We start from the raw sequence: 7,500 nt of genomic DNA on the forward strand, positions 1-7,500 counted from the left end.
GGCAGGGGGGGTCTGGTAGAAGGCCCCCCCAGGAATAGTGTCTCTTTCCCGGGCAGCAGTCCCTTTTAGTTAAGGGGAGTCTGATAAAGAGTCCCCCCAGGAATAGTGTCTCTCACCCGGGCAGCAGTCAGGGTGGAAGGCGCCCTCTGTCTCCCTCCGGTGGGAGAGGTCGGTATTGCAGGTGTGGTGTGCGGCATGGAGCGGAACCCGGGCTCTGGCGTCCTTTTCCGGGTTCAATTCGGCCGTTGTGGGCCTCTGGGGGTGTTTGGGTCCGAGTTCCGGGCTCTGGGGGTGTTTGGTAAAGAGATCCGGGTTCTGGCGTCTTTTTCCGGGTCCGATTCGGCCGTTGTGGGCCTCTGGAGGTGTTTGTGGAGCTCATCCGGGCTCTGGGGGTGTCTGGTAAAGAGATCCGGGTTCTGGCGTCTTTTTCCGGGTTCGATTCGGCCGTTGTGGGCCTCTGGAGGTGTTTGGGTCCGAGTTCCGGGCTCTGGGGGTGTTTGGTAAAGAGATCCGGGTTCTGGCGTCTTTTTCCGGGTCCAATTCGGCCGTTGTGGGCCTCTGGAGGTGTTTGTGGAGCTCATCCGGGCTCTGGGGGTGTCTGGTAAAGAGATCCGGGTTCTGGCGTCTTTTTCCGGGTCCAATTCGGCCGTTGTGGGCCTCTGGAGGTGTTTGTGGAGCTCATCCGGGCTCTGGGGGTGCCTGGTAAAGAGATCCGGGTTCTGGCGTCTTTTTCCGGGTCCAATTCGGCCGTTGTGGGCCTCTGGAGGTGTTTGTGGAGCTCATCCGGGCTCTGGGGGTGTCTGGTAAAGAGATCCGGGTTCTGGCGTCTTTTTCCGGGTTCAATTCGGCCGTTGTGGGCCTCTGGAGGTGTTTGGGTCCGAGTTCCGGGCTCTGGGGGTGTCTGGTAAAGAGATCCGGGTTCTGGCGTCTTTTTCCGGGTCCAATTCGGCCGTTGTGGGCCTCTGGAGGTGTTTGGGTCCGAGTTCCGGGCTCTGGGGGTGTCTGGTAAAGAGATCCGGGTTCTGGCGTCTTTTTCCTGGCTTAATTCGGCCGTTGTGGGCCCCTGGAGGTGTTTGCGGACCTCCGCGGGTGAAATAATGGAAAAAAAAAAAAGTTAAAGTTTCCAGTCGGGACTATGTGGAGCGAAAAAAACCCGGACTTTTTTGGCTCCGTCAGAAACTAAGTAAAAGTCGGAATATGTGAAGGAAAGCCCAGAAAATGCCTGGGCTTTTTTAGATCGCTTCGATAAATTTTTTTTTAGCTCACATCACTGGGCCACCAGGTCGCAGATTTCAGAAACCTGGTTTTCGGAAACAGAGATCTCCAGGACAGGGCCCCGAGCTTCGGGGGGAGCGTTCCCCAGCTGGACCTAAGCATAGTGGGCCAGGCCCCGGGCGGAAAGACGCTCCTGGAGCCGAGATACAGGGGTGGCCCCCCGCGCGACTTACCCGATTTCGGAGCACTATTTTCGGACAGTGATGGCAGAGCAGTGGGTGTACCGCATGGAGGAAAATAACAGCTCCAGAGAGCGGCAGAGACCAGACCAAGTCCCAGAACGGCACACTATTCCCGGACAGTGATGGCAGACCAGCAGGTGTACCGCATGGATGAATAAAGAGCTCCAGAGAGCGGCAGAACCCAGACCAAGTCCCAGAACGACACACTATTCCCGGACAGTGATGGCAGAACAGCAGGTGTACCCCATGGATGAATAAAGAGTTCCAGAGAGCGGCAGAACCCAGACCAAGTCCCAGAACGACACACTATTCCCGGACAGTGATGGCAGACCAGCAGGTGCAGTGGATGGATGAATAAAGACCTCCAGAGAGCGGCAGAGACCAGACCAAGTCCCAGAACGACACACTATTCCCGGACAGTGATGGCAGACCAGCAGGTGTACATGATGGATGAATAAAGAGCTCCAGAGAGCGGCAGAGACCAGACCAAGTCCCAGAACGACACACTATTCCCGGACAGTGATGGCAGAACAGCAGGTGCAGTGGATGGATGAATAAAGAGCTCCAGAGAGCGGCAGAGACCAGACCAAGTCCCAGAACGACACACTATTCCCGGACAGTGATGGCAGAACAGCAGGTGTACCGCATGGATGAATAAAGAGTTCCAGAGAGCGGCAGAGACCAGACCAAGTCCCAGAACGACACACTATTCCCGGACAGTGATGGCAGAACGGCAGGTGTACCGCATGGATGAATAAAGAGTTCCAGAGAGCGTGATATCCCTGACCATGACCCAGAACGACACACTATTCCCGGACAGTGATGGCAGAAAGGCAGGTGTACCGCATGGATGAATAAAGAGTTCCAGAGAGCGGCAGAGACCAGACCAAGTCCCAGAACGACACACTATTCCCGGACAGTGATGGCAGACCAGCAGGTGTACCGCATGGATGAATAAAGAGTTCCAGAGAGCGTGATATCCCAGACCATGACCCAGAACGGCACACTGTTCCCGGACAGTGATGGCAGAACAGCAGGTGTACCGCATGGATGAATACAGAGCTCCAGAGAGCGGCAGAGACCAGACCAAGTCCCAGAACGGTACACTATTCCCGGACAGTGATGGCAGAACAGCAGGTGTACCGCATGGATGAATAAAGAGCTCCAGAGAGCGGCAGAGACCAGACCAAGTCCCAGAACGACACACTATTCCCGGACAGTGATGGCAGAACGGCAGGTGCAGTGGATGGATGAATACAGAGTTCCAGAGAGCGGCAGAGACCAGACCAAGTCCCAGAACGACACACTATTCCCGGACAGTGATGGCAGAACGGCAGGTGTACCGCATGGATGAATAAAGAGTTCCAGAGAGCGGCAGAGACCAGACCAAGTCCCAGAACGACACACTATTCCCGGACAGTGATGGCAGAACGGCAGGTGTACCGCATGGATGAATAAAGAGTTCCAGAGAGCGGCAGAGACCAGACCATGACCCAGAACGACACACTATTCCCGGACAGTGATGGCAGAACAGCAGGTGTACCGCATGGATGAATAAAGAGTTCCAGAGAGCGTGATATCCCAGACCATGACCCAGAACGACACACTATTCCCGGACAGTGATGGCAGAACAGCAGGTGTACCGCATGGATGAATAAAGAGTTCCAGAGAGCGTGATATCCCAGACCATGACCCAGAACGACACACTATTCCCGGACAGTGATGGCAGAACAGCAGGTGTACCGCATGGATGAATACACAGTTCCAGAGAGCGGGAGATCCCGGCCGATGTCCGATGACGAAGCACTGTATGGGACACTTTGAAGGAAGGGTCGGTCTCCTGGATGAAAAGAACTTTAATTTTCTGACTTAAAATACGGAGTTAAAGTTTCCAGTCGGGACGATAAGGAGGGCAAAAAAACCCGGACTTTTTTGGCTCCGTCAGAAACTAAGTAAAAGTCGGACTATGTGAAGGAAAGCTCAGAAAATGCCTGGAGAATTTTGAGCGGACCGGAAAAAAAAAGTTCCAGCCGACATCACTGGGCCACCAGGTCGCAGATTCCTGAAACCCGGTTTTTAGAAACATAGGCCTCCAGTCGTGAAGACCGGCGTTTGTGCGGTTCGGATCCGACTCAGACCTCAGTATTTTCGGACACCCTCGGACAGTGGCGGGGGTGGAAGAACCGGAGCCTCATGCAGAACTGGCTGTCGGGGAGCAAGCGGACGCTACCCCGGCAGGAGGCATCATTCCGGGCACTGTGGCTGATCGGTAGCTTTCGTGGATGGATGACTGAGCGAACGAACGAGATGACGGCGGTGCGTCCTGGCTGATGTCCCAGTACGGGGCACTATTCTCGGATGCTGATGGCAGAACAGCAGGTGCAGTGGACGGATGAACACACAGTTCCATAGAGCGGCAGAACCCAGACCATGTCCCAGAACGGGACACTATTCTCGGATGCTGATGTCAGAACAGCAGGTGTAACGCATGGATGAATACAGAGTTCCAGAGAGCGGCAGAGACCAGACCATGTCCCAGAACGGGACACTATTCTCGGATGCTGATGTCAGAACAGCAGGTGTAACGCATGGATGAATACAGAGTTCCAGAGAGCGGCAGAGACCAGACCATGTCCCAGAACGGGACACTATTCTCGGATGCTGATGTCAGAACAGCAGGTGTAACGCATGGATGAATACAGAGTTCCAGAGAGCGGCAGAGACCAGACCATGTCCCTGTACGGGACACTATTCTCGGATGCTGATGTCAGAACAGCAGGTGTAACGCATGGATGAATACAGAGTTCCAGAGAGCGGCAGAGACCAGACCATGTCCCAGAACGGGACACTATTCTCGGATGCTGATGTCAGAACAGCAGGTGTAACGCATGGATGAATACAGAGTTCCAGAGAGCGGCAGAGACCAGACCATGTCCCAGAACGGGACACTATTCTCGGATGCTGATGTCAGAACAGCAGGTGTAACGCATGGATGAATACAGAGTTCCAGAGAGCGGCAGAGACCAGACCATGTCCCTGTACGGGACACTATTCTCGGATGCTGATGTCAGAACAGCAGGTGTAACGCATGGATGAATACAGAGTTCCAGAGAGCGGCAGAGACCAGACCATGTCCCAGAACGGCGCACTATTCTCGGATGCTGATGTCAGAACAGCAGGTGCAGCGGACGGACTAATACACAGTTCCAGAGAGCGGTATTTCACGACAGATATCCGATGATGAAGCGCTATTGTCGGACACTGATGGCAGAACAGCAGGTGCACTGGATGAAGGAAATTAACAGAACATAGTTCCAGAGAGCGGGATATCCCAGACCAAGTCCCAGAACGGCGCGCTATTGTCGGACACTGATGGCAGAACAGCAGGTGCACTGGATGAAGAAAATAAACAGAACATAGTTCCAGAGAGCGTGATATCCCAGACCAAGTCCCAGAACGGCGCGCTATTGTCGGACACTGATGGCAGAACAGCAGGTGCACTGGATGAAGGAAATAAACAGAACATAGTTCCAGAGAGTGTGATATCCCAGACCAAGTCCCAGAACGGCCCACTATTCCCGGACACTCATCTACTTAAAATCTCCCTGATTACCTGCCAGAACAGAGCAGATCCAGAGAGCGGTATTTCACGGCAGATATCCGATGATGAAGCGCTATTGTCGGACACTGATGGCAGAACAGCAGTTGCACTGGATGAAGGAAATGAACAGAACATAGTTCCAGAGAGGGGGATATGCCAGACCATGTCCCAGTACGGGACACTATTCTCGGATGCTGATGTCAGAACAGCAGGTGCAGTGGATGGATGAAATAAACAGTTCCAGAGAGCGTGAGATCCCGGCTGATATCCGATGAAGAAGCACTGTTCACGGACACTGATGGCTGAACAGCAGGTGCAGCGGATGGATGAATACACAGTTCCAGACAGTGGGAGATCCCTGACCATGTCCCAGTACGGGACACTATTCTCGGATGCTGATGTCAGAACAGCAGGTGCAGTGGATGAAGGAAATAATCAGAACATAGTTCCAGAGAGCGGGAGATCCCAGACCATGTCCCAGTACGGGACACTATTCTCGGATGCTGATGTCAGAACAGCAGGTGCAGTGGATGAAGGAAATAATCAGAACATAGTTCCAGAGAGCGGGATATCCCAGACCATGTCCCAGTACGGGACACTATTCTCGGATGCTGATGTCAGAACAGCAGGTGCAGTGGATGGATGAATTAAACAGTTCCAGAGAGCGTGAGATCCCGGCTGATATCCGATGAAGAATCACTGTTCACGGACACTGATGGCAGAACAGCAGGTGTACCGCATGGATGAATACAGAGTTCCAGAGAGCGGCAGAACCCAGACCATGTCCCAGTACGGGACACTATTCTCGGATGCTGATGTCAGAACAGCAGGTGCAGTGGATGGATGAAATAAACAGTTCCAGAGAGCGTGAGATCCCGGCCGATGTCCGATGACGAAGCACTGTATGGGACACTTTGAAGGAAGGGTCGGTCTCCTGGATGAAAAAGACTTTAATTTTCTGACTTAAAAAAAAAAGTTAAAGTTTCCAGTCGGGACGATAAGGAGGGCAAAAAAACCCGGACTTTTTTGGCTCCGTCAGAAACTAAGTAAAAGTCGGAATATGTGGCGCAAAGCCCTAAAATCCCCTGGAGAATTTTGAGCGGACCGGAAAAAAAAAGTTCCAGCTGACATCACTGGGCCACCAGGTCGCAGATTTCAGAAACCTGGTTTTCGGAAACACAGGGCTCCAGGGCTGAGACCCGGGCTTCGTGGGGAGCGTTCCCCAGCTGGGCCTAAGCATCTTCGGACAACTTTGGGCGGAAAAGCGGGTTCGGGAACCGGGATACGGGGCGGGTTACGCGGCGTGACCTGCCCGAGTGCAGTGCACTATTCCCGGACACTCATCTACTTAAAATCTCCCTGATTACCTGCCAGAACAGAGCAGATCCAGAGAGCGGTATTTCACGGCAGCTATCCGATGATGAAGCGCTGTTGTCGGACACTGATGGCAGAACAGCAGGTGCGGTGGATGAAATAAACAGTTCCAGAGAGCGTGAGATCCCGGCTGATATCCGATGAAGAAGCGCTATTGTCGGACACTGATGGCAGAACAGCAGGTGCAGTGGATGGATGAATTAAACAGTTCCAGAGAGCGTGAGATCCCGGCTGATATCCGATGAAGAAGCACTGTTCTCGGACACTGATGGCAGAACGGCAGGTGCACTGGATGGATGAAATAAACAGTTCCAGAGAGCGTGAGATCCCGGCTGATATCCGATGAAGAAGCACTGTTCTCGGACACTGATGGCAGAACGGCAGGTGCACTGGATGGATGAATACACAGTTCCAGACAGCGGGAGATCCCTGACCATGTCCCAGTACGGGACACTATTCTCGGATGCTGATGTCAGAACAGCAGGTGCAGTGGATGAAGGAAATAAACAGAACACAGTTCCATGGAGCGGGAGATCCCTGACCATGTCCCAGTACGGGACACTATTCTCGGATGCTGATGTCAGAACAGCAGGTGCAGTGGATGAAGGAAATAAACAGAACACAGTTCCATGGAGCGGGAGATCCCAGACCATGTCCCAGTACGGGCCACTATTCTCGGATGCTGATGTCAGAACAGCAGGTGCGGTGGATGGATGAAATAAACAGTTCCAGAGAGCGTGAGATCCCGGCTGATATCCGATGAAGAAGCGCTGTTGTCGGACACTGATGGCAGAACAGCAGGTGCGGTGGATGGATGAAAGAAACAGTTCCAGAGAGCGGTATCTCACGGCAGTTATCCGATGATGAAGCGCTATTGTCGGACACTGATGGCAGAACAGCAGGTGCAGTGGATGGATGAAGTAAACAGTTCCATAGAGCAGGAGATCCCAGACCATGTCCCATAACGGCACACTATTCTCGGATGCTGATGTCAGAACAGCAGGTGTAACGCATGGATGAATACAGAGTTCCAGAGAGCGGGATATGCCAGACCATGTCCCAGTACGG

The sequence above is a fragment of the Gasterosteus aculeatus genome, unplaced genomic scaffold (genome assembly GCF_964276395.1).
Source record: "Gasterosteus aculeatus unplaced genomic scaffold, fGasAcu3.hap1.1 HAP1_SCAFFOLD_40, whole genome shotgun sequence".
In the NCBI taxonomy this organism is placed as follows: Eukaryota; Metazoa; Chordata; class Actinopteri; order Perciformes; family Gasterosteidae; genus Gasterosteus; species Gasterosteus aculeatus.